Genomic DNA, 22,086 nt, shown 5'->3' with positions numbered 1-22,086 from the left:
TCTCAGACGACATTGTGTAAACCAGCTCGTAGTTCTCTCTACTCCTTCCACAAAACCTGCTTCTGCACACAGAATCACTATGGAGCCTTATGCAGCCCCTGATCTCCAAAAGAGAAATGTTTGCTCTCAAGAAGCAGTCTTATATCAGTCTGCTAGGACATTGTTTGAGAGCTCATAGAGGATAAGCACAATATTCCTGAGATCACTGCTCCTCAGAGTTGCCTCCCACCATCCTACAAGCTATTACAGCCTGTCACAACAATGATAGAACAAGATAGGAGGAGGGAGAATTCCTCCCCACAACTGTCAGATTGTTTTTAGCTTAATGAAATTGTGAGAAGTTCCATAACTGATTTTAAAATATTGCAGTGAAGGAGAAGTGTGAACTTCATTAAAATTGAATACAAACCAAAAGTCATGTTAAACATTTAAGATAATAATAATAATTTCAACAATTTTTTACCAGAAGTAGTTCAATTGTGGACACTGAAAATTTATAATTTTTCCATGCATCTAGGCATACCAGCTAGCGTATTCAATGTGGATGTGGGTAAGTAGTCTTAAGCTACTTTCTAAGTCTTGAAAACATTTCTGTTGGCCAACAAGGTTTTAAACAGCACTTATGAACCTCTCAGCTTGCCTGATGAGTAGGGCCTACAGGTGAGTGCAGACAGGGCTGCCTGGCAACTGCAAACTAGGTCATTTGGAGGAGAAAAACTCTTTCTGCTCCATCCACAGAGAAGAAATGCTAATCTTCAAGTGATCCATCTCAAACTCTAAAATCTGGTTGTGCTGTCTAGTTTGGAGAAGAGATATCTCTGGCAATATTAACTCTTTGAGATCCCCATGGCAGTTTCTGCCTCACTTTGTCACACTGCCACCACAATCTGCAGCTTTCTTCCCAAAAGGTTAGCTGGGTCTACCAGGACAGAGTGTTGCTACGTGACAAACAGGAGTCCCACCCAGCTGCACCCCCTCTTTACCATCATTTCCAGACAGGTGGAGAATTCCTGGTTAGCAGGTATATTTTCAAAGGGCAAGTTAATCTACAGCTGATAACTATACAGCATACACAGATTTTGCCGTGAGATTAAAAAAGGTCTCACTATTCAAATATACCATCCAAACAGGTGCATAGGGCAACTGCAGGTATCAAGTGCATGCTTATGGACATTGATTGCTGTTATACACACTTCCCTATCCAAAAGACACAGTCATTCACACAGCAAAAATCAAAACAACACAGGAGAGGAAATCTCTTACAGTTGTGGAAGATGATCTAGTCTCCCAAAGTGAAGGGATTCCTCTCTGTTACCTGTCTCCCACCAGACCAGCTCTGTTTGCTGCTACCCCTGGCTTTCAAACTGTGCCTTGCAGCTTGTTGGCAGGACAACACAGGGATCGCTAAAATTGCCAGGGTTGGATAACGAAAGGTTTTTAGTTGCATGCACTCTATGCGTTCTTGCTATGGCTTCCAAGATCCCTCATAACACTAAACTAGGTTAAAGAAAAAAGGAACAGATTCACTCTAGCAATGCAAAGCTGATTCTTCTACTCATATTTTTATTTTTACTTTCATAGTTAAGGGAACAACAGCTATGAAATCATATTGCAAGTCTAACTCCTATTATACACCAGAAGTATTTCCAGGACTGTTTTGATGAACCAGTACTTGCCAGAGATGCCACATTAATGAACCATCTTAATTTTACAGAAACTATGTTTAGCCAAACTGAGGAACAGATAGTGATCAGAGGTCCTTCCCACCATTTCATACAGTTTCTGAAGTTCATTCTACCAATGCTATGAAGAGGCACACTCAGAAACCTCTAGTGGGTTTGATTGCACGAGGTTTTCACGGGCACTTTTTGATGTTGGGAGGAATCACGGAATCACACAGAATCATGGAATATTAGGGATCGGAAGGTACCTCGAAAGATCATCTAGTCCAATCCCCCTGCCGGAGCAGGAACACCCAGATGAGGTTACACAGGAAGGTGTCCAGGCGGGTTTTGAACGTCTCCAGAGAAGGAGACTCCACAACCTCCCTGGGCAGCCTGTTCCAGTGCTCTGGCACCCTCACTGAGAAGAAGTTTCTTCTCAAATTTAAGTGGAATCTCCTAAATAAACACCAACCTCGTGTTTGCTGTTTTCACCACAGGTCCCAGTGTTGTTACATATTAATAAATACCTCGATACTCTAATCCAGGCAATTCTGTCATTTCTGATGGTACCAGCTGCAGCTTTTACCAGCTTCTTAGTTTATTGCATCATGTTCAGGAATTATAATTTGTTGCACAGTAATTTCTCTTCCATTAGCCTAAGTTCAGGCCAGGATCTAGTAAGTGATCTAGCAATTTGCTTGCAGCTGTCATAGTTGTCCTACTCAGGACTTGCCATAATAGGCATCTTACTGTTCTGGGTTAAACTCAGGATGGACATACATAGAAGTAAAACCTCTATCTGAGTTAATATACAGATATGCATTATTAATGTTGGCATTATGCTAGCACCAATTTGTTACTATAGAATATCCTATGTAAAAATGAGCCTTGAGTTTTAATTCCCTCCTCTTCTTCTCTTCTTTCTCCTCTTCTCTTCTCTTCTCTTCTCTTCTCTTCTCTTCTCTTCTCTTCTCTTCTCTTCTCTTCTTCTCTTTCCTCTTCCCTTCTTCTCCTCTCCTCTCCTCTCTCCTCCCCTCCTCTGTTCTCTCCATTCTGTATTATTTATTTGTTTATTTGTTTATATACTTCAGAAAGTTCTTTCCCCCTCACACTTCTCCCCTCAAATCTTTGGAGCTTCTTGCCAAGACAGATAAATCTCATTTCTCTCCCTGGAGCAGTACCAGCTTTATGAAAAATAATAGAATCTTAAATTTGCACAAATCCCAATGATAACAACAGACTTAAGTAGTCCTATCTTCTATTTTTTCTGTTTCCTTGATAGCAAAAAATGATCCTACAAAATACTCCAAGAAATACACTTGTATCGTGCACTGTTTCTATCCACTTCTGTCTCTGAATTCATCTTAACAGAAGCCATTCAGCCCTGCTTTGCTTTAAAATTAAGTAGTTAGAATCCACGATAACCACTGTGTAAAGGCCCAGTAGGAAGGAAATGGATGGATTAGAAGCAAGGAACTTTTTTTTTTTCTGTAACAAACTCATGGTACTTTCTGTAGTAAGATCACAATCACAAACATTGTTGTTATTATGATCTTCCGGCTCTTCTAGATGAAATTTTTCCTCAGGGTAGCATTATCCCTTGTTTGAAACAACAGGGAAACTAAAACACAGAAAGATAAAGGGATTTGTTAGGAAACACCAGTAGGTCAGTGGCAGATTCAGGAGGAAAGTGCTGGTCTCGTATCTCCCAGCCTGATGCACTCAGCAGCCAGCAGAGCTCAACTTAAGACATATAGACTATGTGCTTAGGTGCAGCCTCCTGAGATAGTCGCATTTCCTTGGCCTGATATGTCCTTGTTTGTAGGATTATTGTCCCAAACATCCTGGAAGGTCTGAAACAAATTCAGCTTTCTAGAAGAACTTACAGCTCAAGTTCTTGAGTGGCGGTCAAGCAGAACGCTTTACGTGAAGCTAATATGGTCACCAACAGAGCACTTGATTTAGCTGGTCATCAATTGTACATATTTGTGGTTTTCTGTTGTGTGGAAAGCATATGTTCAAAGCTGGTCATGTGACTTTCTTCCTCTCATATGATTTTGTGTTCATTCTTTATCTGTAACAAGTACCGCAATTCAAAATACACTTATATTGTGACCTATTGCTTTATTAGATCATGAAACATAATTTAAAAAAAAAAAAAAAAAAAGATGAGTCTCTCTCCCAGCCAGAGATGCACCTGCAAAGGATTTTTGTGCAGTTAACGTAATGGCTGTCACTACAGATGGCGCAGAGCCATGTAATTCTTGGGGAAAATTCAGAGATTGTTCTTCTTACCAGACAGGAGTCTGACTGGCTAGCATTCCCCTGATCACAGCAGCTGGTACAAGGCCATGTTTTCATCTAAACATCTCATGCATAGGTCCTTGTACCATTCTTCCTTCATTCCAGTTCAAAACAGCCCGGCAAAGTCCACCCATACCATTCCCAATACCTAAGGCCCCACATCATTGCTGCTAATATTCAGTGAAAACTTCATGGACGTTCATACAGTACTTATCTACAATAACCTGGAATGGTCTCAAGAAAGGGGACAAAACAACAAATTATACAGTTTCAACAATACCATGACACCTCCAGAGATATCAGAAATCTTCTGGTAAAGAGGTAAAGCAAGTGTCTCCACACATATTAAGGAAGAAAGCAGACAGAGCACCCCATTCTGACACAGCTTCCAGCAGCAGGCTACGAAGTAGATTGGGGGCCTAGAGCATCTTTCTTATGAGGAGAGACTGGGAGAGCTGGGTCTGTTCAGCCTGGAGAAGAGAAGGCTGAGAGGGGATCTCATCAATGCTTATAAATATCTCAAGGTGGGGTGTCAAGAGGATGGGACCAGACCCCTTTCAGTGGTGCCAGATCATTGGATGAGAGGCAATGGGCACAGACTGAAGCACAGGAGGTTCCATCTGAACATGAGGAGAAACTTCTTTACTTTGAGGGTGCCAGAGCACTGGAACAGGTTGCCCAGAGAGGCTGTGGACTCTCCTTCTCTGCAGACACTCAAAACCCGCCTGGACACATTCCTGTGCAATGTGCTCTGGGTGAACCTGCTTTAGCAGCTGGGTTGAACCAGATGATCTCCAAAGGCCCCTTCCAATCCCAACCATTCTGTGATTCTGTAAACCACATACATATGAATCTATACAAAATAAGACTCAGTCTCAAAATATATACCTTGAGCCCATAACAGCTTTGTGAAAATGTACTTTCCTGCCCTTTTGTTAATACTAACATTAGGATTAAAGAGTGAGTTGGAGATTTCCAAATAAGAAAAGATGTATGAATTTGTTGAGGTGAGTTGACACCATGGAGAGGCTACTGCAGAAATTTCTCTTGCCATGCCAAATAGCCAGTGACCCTCTGGAATTGTCTCCAGAGACGTTCAAGTGCCAGACAGGACACTTGTGATCTTACATCACACTGACCCAACTCGTAAGAGACATACATAACCCTTAGTGCTCACAAGTCGGTCTTTTTGATGCTTCAGCTATCTCAGATGACTTTTTGTAAAACATAACAGCAAGAAATAATACAGTAAGGCTCAGGCTAACGTCCAATTTAATCAAAAGGTATTAAACTAGTTTTCACAGGAAGGTGAATTTGCCCTCAGTCTCTTATTCATTGGACCCCAGCCCTTGCCTTCACCCTTTTGCCATGAGAGACTAGAACAGGAGATGTAATTCCCTAGAGCAAAACAACCCTGATACATACAGCTTGAATGACAGTTTCCCCAAGTAGGGCTGAAAAACATCTTTCAGGCTAAAACCTTCCCTTTCCTTTCAAGATGATTTTTATCTTTAATTTACAGTTTCTCTTTAAAGCAAAAAAACAGACTACATGTAATGGGCAATAGTCCATTATTTGTACAATCAGCCAACATCAGCTATTTGGAAAAAAAAAAAAAAAAAAAAAAAAGAAAGAAAAAAAAAAGACCAGTGCTATTTTAGGGTATATCAATAGGGTTATTACAGGAAAACAACCAACATCATTATTGCAGTCTAGACAGCTGTGACTAGGCCTTAATTGGAATAAAGAAGTTGGATTTGAGTACCACAGCTCTAAAAGCTGACTGTGAAAAAAACACCCCCCAAAAATACACCAAAAAACCAATCAATTAGAAAATATAACCTATAAAGTTTATTAAAGGACCTAGATACATTCAGTTGTTCTCCCTGCCCCCACAAACGAAGTCTCTGTATATTATTACTTGTTAATATAAGGAAGACAAGACTTGAACAAATAAATGCAATATGAGTAGAACATTTATAAAGAGCAAAGATGTAATATAACAAGCTTCAGGGCTGAAAGCTGTACAAGTTGAAACTACTGTCACTTAATATGGACACCTATTTACTAGGTGCAGCCTAGAAAGATCAGTTGTGTTGCGCTTAAAGGGCAGACTGGCAGTGCAGTTACCAGAAATCCATATGGGATGCCATATTCTTGACAATGCAGCTTTTAATTGCCTCACAAGTTGGCTCATCATCTTTCATGGGTGAAAACATAATACAAAAGGTAAATACTATTTCTCATCTAATTTTATCTCATTCAGCATTCCTGTTGCCCTCACTGTTATACTACCATATTCAATTTCTTGAGATAACACTGACAATCCCTTTTTAAATATTTCAGTTCTTAAGGTATTTTTTTAAATCAATTTGTATGTCTTTTCACGCATTCAGATGAAATTAACATTAATTTGTAGCTTGGGTTTAAGAGAACCAATATTTAATACATTTCGACACCATCCCTTATTCAAAATAAAATTATTCTTCTGAGTATGCATTTGAGTTAGCAGAGGACATAGTACAGTCAATTAATTTAGAGAAATTGAGAGAACAAGGGCTTAAGGATAGAGTCATGGACTATTTCCTTACACACGGCTCGCACAGCAGGTGTACGTACTACTGACGTACATCCTCCACAAAATTCCTCAGGCAAAAATTTCTCATCGAGACTTGGAAGTTCAGCCTGCCACAAGCACCTGCAATTTCCAGAAAGGACAACACTTTTTCTAGAGGAAGGAACTGGCTCGGTTTAAATTTACTTTTGTTTGTTGTGGCTTTAATACAAACTCAGGTATTTGAAAGGCGAATGAAATGCTTGGTGTTCATTCTACTTGGATGTGAAGTGGTTTTAAGAATTAGACTGTGATGCATGAATCAGTTGTCAATTCTTTTTCCTAGCTTACCTTTCACAGAAAGCATGACATCATTAACTCTAGCAGACAGAAGAGTAAGTTGTTATGATTTTTGTGTCATAAAAAAAAAACAACCAAAACTTCTAAGTAGTTATTTAGTCATTGAAAGCATCACTTCCACCCTCATCACCCTTAAAGAAATTAGAAATTGCAATTAGGCAATCTTCACCTAATGTAGAAAACTACCTTCTAATAGTGAGGCAAACTTTCAGGATCCCTTCAACTGCCTAGTTAAGATAACACAATTATCTTAAGTTAAGAGCGGAGATAATATTTTTGTGGAGATATGCTTCAGTAGTTCCTAATATTCAAGGCTGATAAAATGAAATATCTCCTGTAACTCTGGAACTCTTTTGGCAATTGAAGAAAAGAGACTATAAACATGATTGCACACCTTTTTTAACACTGATTATTTATGTACAGCGTGCTTTGCTGTGTTAGGCAATAAGAGAGCCAGGAACTTACCAGTGTTCCTGGAAAGGCAATGCTAGCTTTATCTGTATAAATGATTGTATGTTTTCAAAAGCCAAATCAGTTGAATGCACTGTACTGTTCCCACTTGCAAATATTCCCAATGCAGTTTCATTGCTTCTTTTTGAATTAATTGAGAGACAGAAGCTTGCTCCCCTTTCAGAGTTCTGATAAGAAACAACTATCAGAAACATTGATATTTTCATTATTTGAGATGGTGGCCAGAGAGTAAATATTTGTCTTTTCCTACCTAATTGTTTAATTGTTCCCTCAACTGAAAGAGGAATTATTATTAGCATGTACATAAACTTCTATCAAGAAGTATTACTTTAGTTATGGATAAACCTTGGAAGAGAGCACATTTTAAATCTTTTGTCACATGTGAATGGCTCTGGATAGTACCAATATTTCTTCAGTATGAGTTCCACACCAAAAACAAGGCTTAATCAACAGTGTATATTTTAACATCACTCTGCAAATGTTTGATGCGTGTGACAAACTAATGAAATAAGGAATCTCCTTTAAAACATGGAATAGCTGGTCATCTTCCCCAAAAAGGAACTATTTTCAGAAAGCTTGACATCTGGTTGACATCCAGCCTGCATTTCTCAAGCAAGAACAAGAAAAAACAAACAAACAAACAAACAAAACCACACCCCCACACAAAACCAGATTTTGTATTCCATTATTAAACCTCAAAATTAAACCTGCACTGTGGAAATCACTTTTTCAGGTAAGCCAAAGACTAAACTTCAAATTGGATACAAACTGTGAGGCAGATTTGCTTAAAGCTTGTAAAATGAACTTCCCTTGCTCCTAAAATAATGGAAGGACTTTTCAAGTGAAAAGCCGTAGTTCATTAAAATACAAACAAGAAGAGTTAACAGAGATAAATCAAGTGATTAGGTAAGACAGAAATGAAATTTTAAAACCGTTTGTAATGGAAGGTCTTCCGCTCACTTTATCCTTCCGAAGTATGTCTTTTCTTTTATGTATTCTGGCAACCTAACAGCTTGTTGTCTTGAGGTTGCAGCTCAACGCTATGCAGTGCTCTCCTGATCCCGAGAAATCACTCCAGTCTAGTTGTGTGTTTGGTCCCTGCTCTCCTTAGCCTTCTCCAAGCTTCTCAGAGAGCTTCCAGTCCCAGATGTTACCCCTCCGACCAATCAGCATATACCAAAGCCTTTTTCTCCTCCTACATGCTCAGATGACCTCAAGGAGTGGTTTGCGCCTTCCTCCAGGGGTTTCTGCTTGACTCTAGCCCTCTCTTTTTATAGAGGAGCAAAACATCATAGCAGCAGAGTAAAAATAAAGCAATATCCGTCAATGAGCTTCAGCCTGGCTTCCGCTTGTACCTCGCATGCATAAAATTGATAGTTTTCAAGTGTAAAAGTAGTCTTTCTTCTAATCTTCACACATCCTGTCACAGACTCATCGCCAAGACAATGAACAAAACAGTGAACAAAACAAGTCAAGCCTTTCAAACCTTTACATTCAAGGAAATACACAAAGAAAATAGACCTAAGCAGAGCCACCAACCACCCATATGAATTAGGCACTGCTTAACCAACAGTATAATGTATTTGAAGCTGTTATTTGAATAGACAGGGAAAAAAACTCAAGAAGAGCTCAACATTGGGGCATTTCTTAAAAGACGGGAGATTCTGATATAGAGAAGAGGCAACTTCACACTGCAGATACACACCTGAATATTTAAAGTAGGGCTGCGAGAAGTGTTCAGCATTGATTTCACTCTGCTTCCACTGAAGTCTAATCATCTGAGAATATTTCACAACCATAATAAGAATTTCATCCTCAGGACACTGTGAACGTTTTACAGATAAAGAGTAACACCTAATGGCAAAGATTTCCCTGTCCCCTGGAGACGCTACATTAGTTCTGCTATATAAGTGATTTATTCTCAGGTTATCAGCAATTATAAATGGATAATAGCTTTTCCATAAATAACAGGAATGTGGCCAGCATAAGTGTTTTACAAGGTTTGGACTCTATCTTGACCTAACTGGTACTTTTCCAGGAGCTGACCATTCTTCAGAAATATGACAGCAGCCCTGAGACCCTTGTGGCATCTGGTAAGAAACTTTTGAACAACAAGAAGGTGACTGGGAAAAGTCAGCACAGATTTAAGAAGGGGAACTCATGGCTAAACAACCTGATAGCTTTCTGTGATGAGATGACTGGCTTGGTGTGAAGGAAAAGCAGTGGATGTTGCTCATTTTGCCTGAAGCAAGGATTTTTACACTGTCTCCCACAACATCCACATAAACAAAATGATGAAGTAAGGCCTAGATAAATGGGCAATGAGGTGGATTGAAAACTGGCTGAAATATGGGGCTGAAAGGGTTGTAATCTGCTGATCTGCACAAAGTCCAGCTGGATGCCAGCCACCAGCAGTGTACCCCACAGGGTACAGAGGGACTGGAGAAACAGGTCAACCTAAATGTTAGGAAATACAACAAAGTAAAATGCAAAGGCCTGCACCTATCAGTACACACTGTGGGCTGACAGACCAGAGATAAGCTTTGCAAAAAAAGACCTGGAGGTCCTGGTTGACTAGTGAAAAATGAGCCAACAAGCCACCCTTGCAGGAAAAGCAGCCAGCAACATCCTGCTGCACTAGGAAGACCATCTCCAGTAGGCTGATGAAAATATAATTCTGTGTGGTTCAGCTCTGGTGATACCACATCTGAAGTGCTATGTAAGACAGGCATGGAGATACTGGAGTGAGTCCAGCAAAGAGCCATGAAGATGATCAAGGTTTTGGAGTGTCTGACATAAGAGAAGACGGGCTGGGAGAGCAGACATTGGTTTTGCCTAGAGAAGAAATGGTTGGGGGTAGGGAGCACGTCTTATCAATGCCTGCAAATACCTTCTGCGAGGTAGTAAAGAAGACAGAGGCAAACTCTTATCAGTAATGCTCAGTGAAAGGACAAGAGGAAATGGGCACAGATCAAAACTGAGGAAATTCAGTTTAAACACAAGAAAAAGCTTTTTTACTATAAGGGTGATAGACCAGACCAGCTGAGGAGTCTCAGTCTTTGGAAATATTCAAAACCTGACTGGACACTGTCTTGAGCGCTCTGCTCTAGATGACCCTGCTTTGAGCAGAGTGGTTGAACCAGACAATCTCCAGAGGCCCCTTCCAACATCAACTACCCTGTGACTCTGTGAAAGCTTCTCTTCTGTCATCAGGATGTGGCTTCTGCCAGTCAGGCAGTTTCAGAGCAGTAGCTCAAGACAATCAGCAACAAACATCCTCATGTCCAGCTCTATACATTCCCTCTTGTTAGCTGAGACAGGCAGAATCCATACTGCTGACTGCCCACTGGCACAGTACAGAAAGTATGAAAGAGCTTTGCAAGACAGAACCTTCTGAAGTTGGGCTTTAGTCTCCAGTTCCAGGCTATTTGTCTTATTTGTTACCAGTATCCTTGTGTATGTCACTTGGTTCTGAAGTCTTGCAAATATCTACAAGGGATTACATTTTGATTTTCCATGGTTGACACCATATTGTTCACATCACAGCGGGCTAGAATCATAGAACACAGGAACACACAAAGCAGATTTGGTAGCTTAGCTTGACCCTCGCATTACTTGTTAGTGCTTTGTTGTGGAATGTTTGCTCTGCAATAGCAACCAAACGGCATGATCAGGTTAGGACCCGTTGTACCAGGCACCGTGCGAACAGCCCTGTGCAAGTCCCTGCCCTGAAAGCTTCTCCGCTGGGGAAATGGCTGATGGCAGGACAAGACAGTACAAACGTGGATTAGAAAGAAGGAAACATGTTACTACATAACAAGGACTAACGTGTCTGGTCCTTTAAATAGTGTCTAGTCCCTTAAATATGCTACAGAACATTTATTATTTCCCTAAGTTTAATACAAATTTCTCAACATCACTGGGGGGAAGGAAGTACCAAAAACCGGAAGATAATACCATGAGATATAACTAAACCTTCAAGTTTTGCAATCTTCTGAGCAGGGATGCAATCTTAATTTTGCAGACAAAGAAAGTAAGTTGTGGAGTTTTTCCACAGATCTAATCCCATCTTTCTGTATAAAGTTGAAAAATGCATTGAGAATAGAAAGAAATGCATTGCTAACACAAATAAAAATATTTTTTAAAAAAAAGTAAGAGGAGTGTTGTTTTATCCTCCTCCTCCCTTTAGCCTTGTCTCCAGCTGCAGAAGCATTTGATCACACAGAAAAGACAGTGTTCCTATTCTTCCACAAACCTCACCACCAACTAATAGGAGAGAAAAAAACAGTGGAAAACTTTGATAATTCTCTTCTATCTATGAGATAAATCAATGTTCCCAAACCTCTCTGGAGCACTGAACCACTCCTGGACTCTTGTGGACCATCCATGTGGGATTTGTCACATGCTGGGGAGTCAGCGGTCATGTGTGGTCACACAACAAGGGAGAAGTATTGCAGCAAAAGTTATAGATGGGAGACTATATCATCTTCTGTACACCACTGGTTAGTTCATAAACATTGTATTTCCACACAGTTCTGCAGATCTGCTCCAGAAAACTTATCATGGCCTTCCAAAACACTAGGATACTAGAGATCAAGGATGTAACATCTTCAAGTAAGTTAAATGATAAGTTTATCCCCTTATTTGCATATGTAACTAAAGATGTGATTGGATTCTGTGCCTTGCCCACGCTGCGAGGCTTCTATAGAGACTAAAAAAGGTGTGTATTTGTCACCAGCCCCATCTCCACCATATTTCAAAGCTATCTCCTAAATTAAAATAAATGCTCTAGAGTTTACCCAGCAAAAGCATTATGCAGCGATATTTTAATAGATGGAACCATGTTCTTGTAAATGGATAGGGTTCATAACAGCTCAACTTAAAAAAAAAGTAATAATTTTAGCTGAAGACAGTCATCCAGCACAGCAGATTTGGACCCAAGGAGCTGTTTGTTACAGTCAAACAGCTTTTTGGAAAGAGAGACCTTATGATGAAACATATCTGAGAATTCCAGTTGTGAGTAACACCACCTACAGCCTTTTTTTTTGTTTATGCCAGTCAAGTTTAAACAAGACCAAATTTCTAGCCATTACATTTAATAAGTAATATCATACAGTGGACCTGTAAATGTGCTGTATATAATGCCTAGCAATGATAGTGAGGACGAGGACTTATACCTGAGTTTCATTCCAAATTTTGCCACAGCTACATGCATTAGCAATTACTTAACTCACTTATCATCATTTTCTTTGGAAAAACAGGCTAGACTGCAATGATGTCTTCATCATTCACCCATTCCTTCCTTTGAGAGTGGAAGAGGATTTTCATTTTTCCAGGGTTATTCAGATGTAAGAGTTCCATAACAGAAATGGCAAAAATGATATCTCACAGAGGTATTAAAAATTGTAATATACGGTGAAGTATTTTTGAAGACTATGGATGTAAGCCATTGCAGCAATCCAAACACATGAGAATTATCCTTACGTAACAAGAATATCAGTCTAGTCTGATAAAATTCTTACATTATTTTAAGTTGCTGATGACCTTCCTAATGCAGCACTTCTGGTATGTTGACACCCCATAATTATTTCCACAGCTCCAGCATAACTGAGAGAACAGATGCTTTCTAATGCTTGCTAAGAAGCAAGAAAGAATTTAAGGGTGCAAAATGGTGCAGCTGGGCTACTAAGATCTGAATACTGGAGTGGAATATTTCCTATCATTTCAGCCACTAAGTAACCTTTCTGTCCCATACTGATTGGCTCTAATTAAATAATCTCTTCAGTTTCTAGACCTTTCTAGTAAAGTTCTTAAATACTGTCTTAAGCCCCCTTCCAAAAGCCTAGGGAATTACATTACACTGTATGAAGCATAATTTATGCCCCAAACTGAGAAAACGTCTACACTCATATGCAGTAGATCACTTGAAAAGTTCATAAACAAGCAGAACCTCGGTGGCTTCAGTGATGACAACATAACCAAAGCTGAGTTTGAGACCTGAGTTGCAGAAATCAAAACTACCATCAGCTAGCCTACTCCTTTTCTTAGGGTATTGCAGCAAATGTCCTGAAACATTCCCCTTCCCACAGGCGTAAGCAGCTGCTGGAGTAGCTGCTACTACCCTCCTCCACTGGGGAAGGCCATCCACATTATACTCCTCAGATAACTTTGGCAGATGGTTGATCTGTAGCTGCAAATGGAGGAGTAGTTTCCCAAGGCTCTTCTAGTTACCCCAGCTCTGCCCAGAGCAGAGCTCCTGCTCACGGTGTTTGTACTCAACAACAACATCTAGCTGGTCTACTCCATGACCAGTCCTTTGCTGGTACATACGAGCCTGCCAGGCACCACGGGTAGCTGCCATACCCACTATCTAATGGTCTATCAGCTCCATCATGCCAACACACTGTGGCCACTCCTTCTTGCCTCCTTCACAGAGAGTCATTATTCAAAATTAACTCCAATGAGTCCCAACAACAGTGAAACATTTTCGGATTCGTGCCTTACCTATGGCTTCATTACCCCACTACTATAGATTGCAAAGCAGTCTGGGCAATGCTCAGCAAGCACAAATATTGATGTTACATTCTCGCATTTTCAATTTAGTAATAGTTTTCAAAGTGGGATGTCAGCTGTCTCAAAGTTTACATGTAGATGAAACCTGGACCATCTAACCAAATCATCTCATACTTCAGCAGATATCAACAGTCTTACTCCCCAAAAATGGCTTGCTACATGTGGGATGCTCAGGAAGGGCTGCTCTTCTCTGGGTGTCAGCAAGAAATATCACTGGTGAACATCTTTGTTTAAGGCTTGAAGTCATTTGGCCAACAACTATATAAAATTATAATTTGGGGCCCAGTTATTAATTTCTGTTGGAAGGACTTCAATATTCAGAACTCCAAAACCCACATATTTTCATTTTGACTCAACTCAGAGGCAGCCTGAACTTGATCTAGGGGATCGAGTCCATTTGGATAAGGGCTTGCCAAAACTCTGGCTTACTGCTTGCCAGAGAGGCTTCAGTTCATACTTGATGGACAGGATTTCTCCCCATAAATGCATCCGGTATCTTACAGTCCCGTGACGAGGTGCTAGCAGCATCATAGGCAAGATCTTCAAAGTCTGTGTAAATTGGATAGGCGTATAAGAGCCATGCTCTGATATAATCTAGTATTTTATGGTATATTTGCCACTTCCTGCAGCAGAGAACAATATATTACTGTTAAACTCACTGAGAACCAACTTTAGTGCTAGATCAATTTTAGTTGGATAAATAGTTTCCTTCATTGTACCTAAGTAAGAGTTAAACTGTAGCTTATAACACAAATGTTATTTTCTCATCCTTCTTTTTTGATAGGCTAGTGATAAGGATTTTATGCCAGACCCAGTAAATTACCAGTACCATCTTACCAGCCTGCTCTAGTCACAAATTGAAACAGAACTGTAGTCAAACACCAACTGTCTGGTCCCAGAGGGTTCTGCTGCAGCAAACTCTTGTGTCCTTGCAGGTCCCCTCTCTCTCCCATCTTCAGTGAACAGCTACCTGAAAGTGCTGACAGAATTCAGAAGATACCACAAATTGAACATCCAGTGCACGTTGAGGAAAGCCAGTTGTGTGCATCTTCTAGGTGTGGCACAACTGGTCCTACAGCCCAGCTGTTCCAGTGCTTTGCCAAGATGGAACTAAACCCTGACAAGGTGGAAAAATTACGAAGGCGAGAGCAAAAATCTTGAAGGCTGAGATACCTGTACTGGTGTTTTGACTCCAAGATAGTCTCAACAGTTTTTAGCTGCAAATAGAGATGCTACTAAAATTATTATTTTTACATATTATGGAAGTGATCATCCCCCTGTACTTGGCACTGGTGAGGCCACACCTTCAATACTGTGTTCAGTTTTGGGTGCCTCATCATAAGAAGGACATTGAGGTGCTGGAGAGAGTGCAGAGAAGGGCAACAAAGCTGGTGAGGGGTCTGGAGCACAAGTCTGATGAGGAGCGGCTGAGGGAGCTGGGGCCAACTCTTTCAGCCACACCAGTCACTCAGCACCCATTACCCTGACTCTGTCAGGTTCCATGGGAATGAAATTACTCTGTTCTTCCTTTCAGAGCCCTCTATGGGGTACTTAAAAGGTTCTCACCTAAAGGAAAACTATTTGTCGCTGAAACTTTTCTCAAATAGTGAAATTCACACCTTCAGTAGTGAGACCTACAGTGTGCTGACAAGCTGAAGAACAGATCTAGACTGACCTTTGAAGGATGCCTTGAGGTGCCTTGAGAAGCATCTGTTCCTACAGAGGAACGGCAAAGGGGACACCAGACATGGATCCAGGAATGCCCAGAGACTTAAGAGTGCCATAAGGCAGCCTGCTGGTACACCAGGCACAACCAGAGTGGCCAACTGTAGATTGCTTGCAAGACAGCATTATGTTCAGAGGGCAAAATACTGCTGTGCAGAATCCTTGTAGCCACCTACCGAAGGCCATGTAGGACGATGCTTCACCAGTGACTGCGTCATTAGAAAGATTCTTCTGGCAGAAATGCCAAGTGAGCATGAGTCCCTATGGCTTTAAGTTTGAAGGCAAAGCTTCCTTTCTGGCCTGTCCTTTGTCACAGTGGAGTAAAATATTATTTTTTAAAAAACATTAATGTAATACAAAGTTATCTACATTGCTTGTAGTCCTGGAATAACTCACATTCATATGGCGTAGACACGTACAAAAGCCTTCTATTTTAATTATCCCCTGTGCTTCACAGTACATCAGTATAATCTGCCTTTTATTAGGTTACTGGATGCTGTGGAAAGAAAAAAATATTAAAAAAAAAAAAAACCAAAAAACACACCACCACATTTGGCTTTTAAGTACTTTGAAGTGAGTACTTCAAAGCCTTTAAGTAAGTGATAATAAAGAAAAATGGCACTAACATCTTACAATAAATCGTCTCTATATATTTAAGTGGGATTACTTGTGAAGCTTCAGAAATTAAAATGATTATATATAGCCTTATTTAAGACTTGAGTTTAATAAAGCATGATATTGGTTTTTCAGGATCTTCTCTTTTTGAACTAAGGTAGCAATGCCAGTCAAACGATCTCTTCTGTGAGTAGTAGAACTAATGAGATGGTTCCCTTCATCCCATAAACCTATGTGACACCATTGTTTCTCATCATGCCACCCCAACCAGGCAAGAGAGAACATGTAATGTGGATAGTCCAAAGTTAGACTTAGCCCACTGCTGCCTAGTAAAATATATAGTGTTCCCTTTCTGCCTAACCCTTCCTCAGCAGTACATTAATTTAAGTCTCTTTCTTCCATCCAGCTCCTAATTTTTCACATCTTGAGGGGACATAAAGTAAACTAGAACTCTTACAGGTAGCTCAGCTTTGGTTGAATTTGACCAAGTAATTCAAAAGATTTAGTGTAGAACAGGCAGATGGATAGACTATGTTACAGCATAAGTCTCTTCCAAAAATCTTAAAATCAAGTTAAAAATAATTTCTCTTAAGTAATCTGTTCAACTAGAATTACTACCTCAGATTTCAATATTACAGAAGTAATTACAATTTTCACCATGAAGTGATTCCAAAATTTCTTGTTGGCTATTAAAAAACCTAAAAAAATATTCAGAAAGCTCATGAAATCTCAGACCTCTTGGCAGATATAAGAACTTCAGAGTCTTTTTTTTTTGTAAAATCTGATTATTCAGCGAGAACTGTATCATTTCTCTATAACATTTGTCCATCTTTGGGTACATCTCCCTGAGTATTGTTACTAGACTATGGAAACCAGACACTCTTGTCTCAAGTCAGTTAATACTTGTCAGGTGCTTTAACATCTTCTGAAACAGAAAAAAGGGAATGGGCATAAGAAGGTAATGAGACTGTGAATTCTAAGTAATACATAATTTAGTCATTTCACATTTAGGGAACTTTAAGTTTGCAAGAAACAAAGACATTTGCTATAACCTCTTCTCTACCAATATCATATTTCCTATGTAATCAGGATGCTCAGGACCTTTCAAAGGTCTACATAATTCAATGAGCTGACCTGGGAGCCAACTGGGAACTGCGCTGTTCACAGCAGGAGAAGAAATTGTTTTGCAAGTATACACTTTTGCAGGCATTGCTCAAGTTTTTTCACACAACACAGGAGACTTTTTAAAATTCTTTTGTCTGTCAAGCTTATAGGTCATAGACAAAGATTACCTGAATAGCAGTAGTTTTGATCTATGAAAAACCGTTCTTGAAGATTACATATAAACAAAGTATGTATATAAAAGCCAGCTGAATTTTATGTCTAATACTCACAGTTAATTGCTTGCTTTGTTAACATCTGTCATTTAACAATTACATGTTTATTTTCCATTTTTGAGGACTGATCCCAGAGTTATGGTAAATACCTATCAAAAGTACTGAACAAAGAAGCCCACCTGTAACTTTCCAGACAACTGATCCTTCTACTTAAATATGACAGGGGAAAGTTTCTTACAAAATGTTTAGAGTAGCAGGTAAACATAACACTTAGAAGTTACCACAGTGGAACTAATGCAGTGCAGACATTCCCTTGGGGAATATGTCAATATGTCTCATTTAGGAATTTATCTTGGTTTTATACACTGTGTCATGGTTTTCCTGTTTGTAAACTGTAAAATAAATACATCTGTCTTCAAGATAAATGACAGTTCTGAATCTTTACATTCAAAATGTGGCAATTTAATTTTTTTTCCACTCCTAATTATAAACATCTGTAATACCTGCTTTTTTACTAGAAATTTCTGTTACAAGTATTGGATGACAAAATCTTCACAAACGAAGGAAGCACCTCAGTTCACTATTCATCAGACAGCTATGCTTGCTCACAAAGAGTTTTTTGAAGCAGCAATTTTAATAAAAACAGCAACTATTAAATTTCACAACCCAAGCTCCAAGTTCTCTCTGTATTCTCAAATACATTCAAAAACTTCCTACTGCAAGTCAGGCCAGCCACGAAATTCAAGCAATCCAGCTGAACAGAACTTGAACGCATCTCACCACTGGGCATTTTTAGAGACTGGTAAGTGGTCAACATGGACCTGTTTTCTGAAGAAGTCTCAGCTCAGGGAGGAAGAGAGGTGAGAGAGCACATGCAAGTAACTATAGACAGGAGAATGCTTTTGTAGATAGACCTTTTCTCAGCCTGGCAGCAAGAAAAGCAGATGCTGCAACATCATTGGCCTGTTGACTTTCAGCAGACTGAAGGAGGGTTAAAAGAAGAGAGATTTGCTTAATGCAAGGATTCTTCCATCAGGGCGGAATAAAAATGGAAGTGTTTCTGAGTAAGTATTTTTTGAATATTCATAAACTTACAATATTAAACAAGGTATTAATAAAAGAACAAATCCACTTCACTGAAAAATAAGACTTCTTGAGCACAGAGATGCTGTTTGAAATGTTTGGATGTCAGAACAGCTGAATGTTGCATTCACACTGAGCCTCACAAAGCATGAGGGAGGAAACAAAACAACCCTAGAAAATTTGAAGAGGCAATGAAGAAATGGAGAAGGATATTCACCATTCTGTAGAAGATCATCCCAAAAGTTTTTTTGTGGTCAAGTCCCATTTAAGAACTCAAAACCATCATTCATAAATAGGTCCTACATAAGTGACAGGCCACTTCTTTACACTGCCCAGCAATCATAGAATCATAGAACGGTTTGGGTTGGAAGGAACCTTAGAGATCATCTAGTTCCACCCCATCCTGGCTTGAGCAGGGACACATTCCAGTAGACCAGGTTGCTCAAAGCCCCACCCAACCTGCCCTTGAACCCTCCCAGGGATGGGGCATCCACAGCTTCTCTGGGCAGCCTGTTCCAGGGCCTCACCACAGTCACGGTGAAGAAATGTCTTTGATCCATAAATCACCTCCTTTACCAGTTCCGCTCTGGGCAATTCCCACATTTTACAGCTGCAACGTCCTCTAGGAGACTCTGGAGAAAGCAAAATTCCACCGAGACAGCTATCAATTTCTGTTCTTCAGAGTGATTTACTGTGGGTGAAGAAAAGGGCAAGAATCAGAAGTCATGTGAAAAGCTCTAGGCAAGGTAGATTGATTTTGCGCCTCATAATATTTCAACACAACGAACGTGTTTCTGTTATATAGAAATTACAACATTCAAAACTGCAATTATTTAAGCAAATGTTTAAATAGGAACATCCTTCTAAAGACTACTCTCTTCCAGCAAAGCATGTATCCCTTCATCATACAACTGGGTGATGTTCAGTGTCTACAATTTGAATAATGTTCAGTAGACTTTACTAAAAGAATTTTAGCTTTCATAAATGCATAAAAGGTGGCAAAACAAATCTGAAAATGCACCAAAAAGTAATTTGCAGTCCTAGCAGTCAGTCTACAACAGCTGTATTTTATCCACCTTCAAAGGCAAGTTTTTGAGCTAAGGAAAAGGCAAGCCAGGAATGGCTTTAAGTGTATATCAAAAGTGCTCAAAAGTGCTCCCTTATGACAAAGAATGATATTTACAAATCAAAAAATGCTTAAAACTTTTGGGTTTTGATAGAATTTTCTATAATTAATACATTATGTGACTCTGAGATTCATAGTGAAACTTGTTTATCCATCCCTCCTGCACAGAATGAATGCTTGGAGAGAAATTGCAATAGATTTTAACTTGTTTGTAATTCCTCTTTGGGATCCATCTACAAGAAAGCAGAGGCTGCAATTTTTGAGTGCCAAGTTAAATGTTATAGTGAAGTAGCATGCTTCGTATTGCAAGCCAGAATATCAGTATGCTGGGGGGTGACACAAATAAATATCTGCACCTGTTAAGAATGAATCTTGAAGTTTTTTCCCACTTTGCTAATGTATGTTGCTGATAGGAGGCTGAGAATGATACCCTAAAAAACAGTGAGAGCAACATTTCACCTGCATTTATGAAATATCTGGGTTCGGCAGGAGAAAATGTGATGCTTTCTACGTCAAATGTCATCTTGACACCACTTTCTTGTGGAGGCTTGGGAGGAAGGGAAAGAGCAGCAACACTCTGTGCTGCTTTCTGCCAAGAAAAATGGAGAGGTTGGGGCAATCAGTAGTAATTATAAGTGTTTTATTGGCTATTCTAACAGTATATTCCTCTATAAAGAAAACCAGAAAAGCCTTTTCATCCTGAAAACTTTTTAATAACAGCTACTTGTAATTGGTTGTAAATATGTATGGCCAGACATAAAGGTTGTCATATATGTTATCTTAAACTAACCAATAATTCATAGGCCCTGTTTTGTTTCATGGTTGGAACTATCCTATTAAAATTGAAATCTTCTTCTTGCATCAGAAATAGATCTGGACTTGTGCAACAAAAGCAAATCAGTACTTTTACTATCTGATACTTCATCGCTGGCAAATATTTTTTCCGAATTTTCAGGAAGTTTCTTTCATGACGAAGCTCTATATCTACTTGTGGAAGTGCTACTCTGCTTCTGAGTTTTAATGATGTGAAAAGAACACAACTCAGGTAATTTCTTCTCAGGGTATCATGGAATTCAATATGAAACAGAAAATTATCTAACGACTCTTATTTCTTGGTAGATTTGGAACACTCCTATGTGAAATAAAACTTAAGTATATTTATCCATGAGAAAATGCCATTGAAATTTAATGTATGTACCTATCCCATCATGCTTAATCACTGGGAGCTGGCAGAAAGTATTAGCACCTAAATCCAGCTTCAACAAGTTTGGCTGGAGATCTTCAGAAAATCTGAGATGATGATGAGGAGGAGGAGGATGAGGAGGTGGAGGAGGATGATAACCACAACAATAATACCATCAACTACCACACTAATGACACTAACCCATCACTTAGTTCCTTCTGTGTTGATATTACGAACTTTTTCAGCAAAGATGCTTTTATGCCATATTCATTCTGCCTGTAAGTTATAAAAAATAGATAATATTACCTGGTTCTTAAAATTGGTAAAGACATGTAAACTAGTCCTAAGAGGAAATAAGGATTTGAGATTTTAAATCCAATCTAACCAGACTAAACTCCCTGTGCTAGTTATCACTGCTGCTTACCAAAAGCTTTAAACTGACTCTGTTCCAGACTGTGCTCTTACACGTCAGTTACATTACCCATTACAGACCTCCTATCAAGACCAATAGGAATGATCAGATAAATTACACTACTTCCTAATTTTTTTCCTATATTGTGACCTCAATCAGGTAGTATCAACTATTCTTTCCATAAGCAATGTATTGTTTCCCTACCTACCTGTTAGACTCACCTGTACTTCCAGGATGCTTATGTTTTGGAATAATCTCTCTTTTCTTCATTTAGCAAGACAAACACCAAAACTTGATTTTTAAATTCCTGGTTATATAAAATTTGAGGTTGTATTTAACTCTTTCTTTCCCTTTGCAACCAGTAATTGAACATCCAGAATATCAGTGATCTCACATAAAGAAACACACATCAATTAACTTTTTAAAAAAAAAAATTACACAGCAGGCTGAATGACTTCAAGGATGCTGTAAACACCACTTATGTACACTAACATGAAACATAATTAAGCTGAAATGTAAAGCTCAAAGCATAAATTCTTGCCTAGCTACCCTCCTAACCTCTTTGGTAGGATTTTTTTGGCCTACTGGTCACTCCTTACTTGTTATGTATTGATTTCCAGTTAAAACCCCATCTTATTGACCAAATACAATTGCTATGTTCCTATCAGAGATGACTATG

The sequence above is a fragment of the Caloenas nicobarica genome, chromosome 2, assembly GCF_036013445.1.
Source record: "Caloenas nicobarica isolate bCalNic1 chromosome 2, bCalNic1.hap1, whole genome shotgun sequence".
NCBI lineage: Eukaryota > Metazoa > Chordata > Aves > Columbiformes > Columbidae > Caloenas > Caloenas nicobarica.
The sequence above is the reverse complement of the archived record's forward strand: the minus strand, read 5'-3'. Positions refer to the sequence as shown.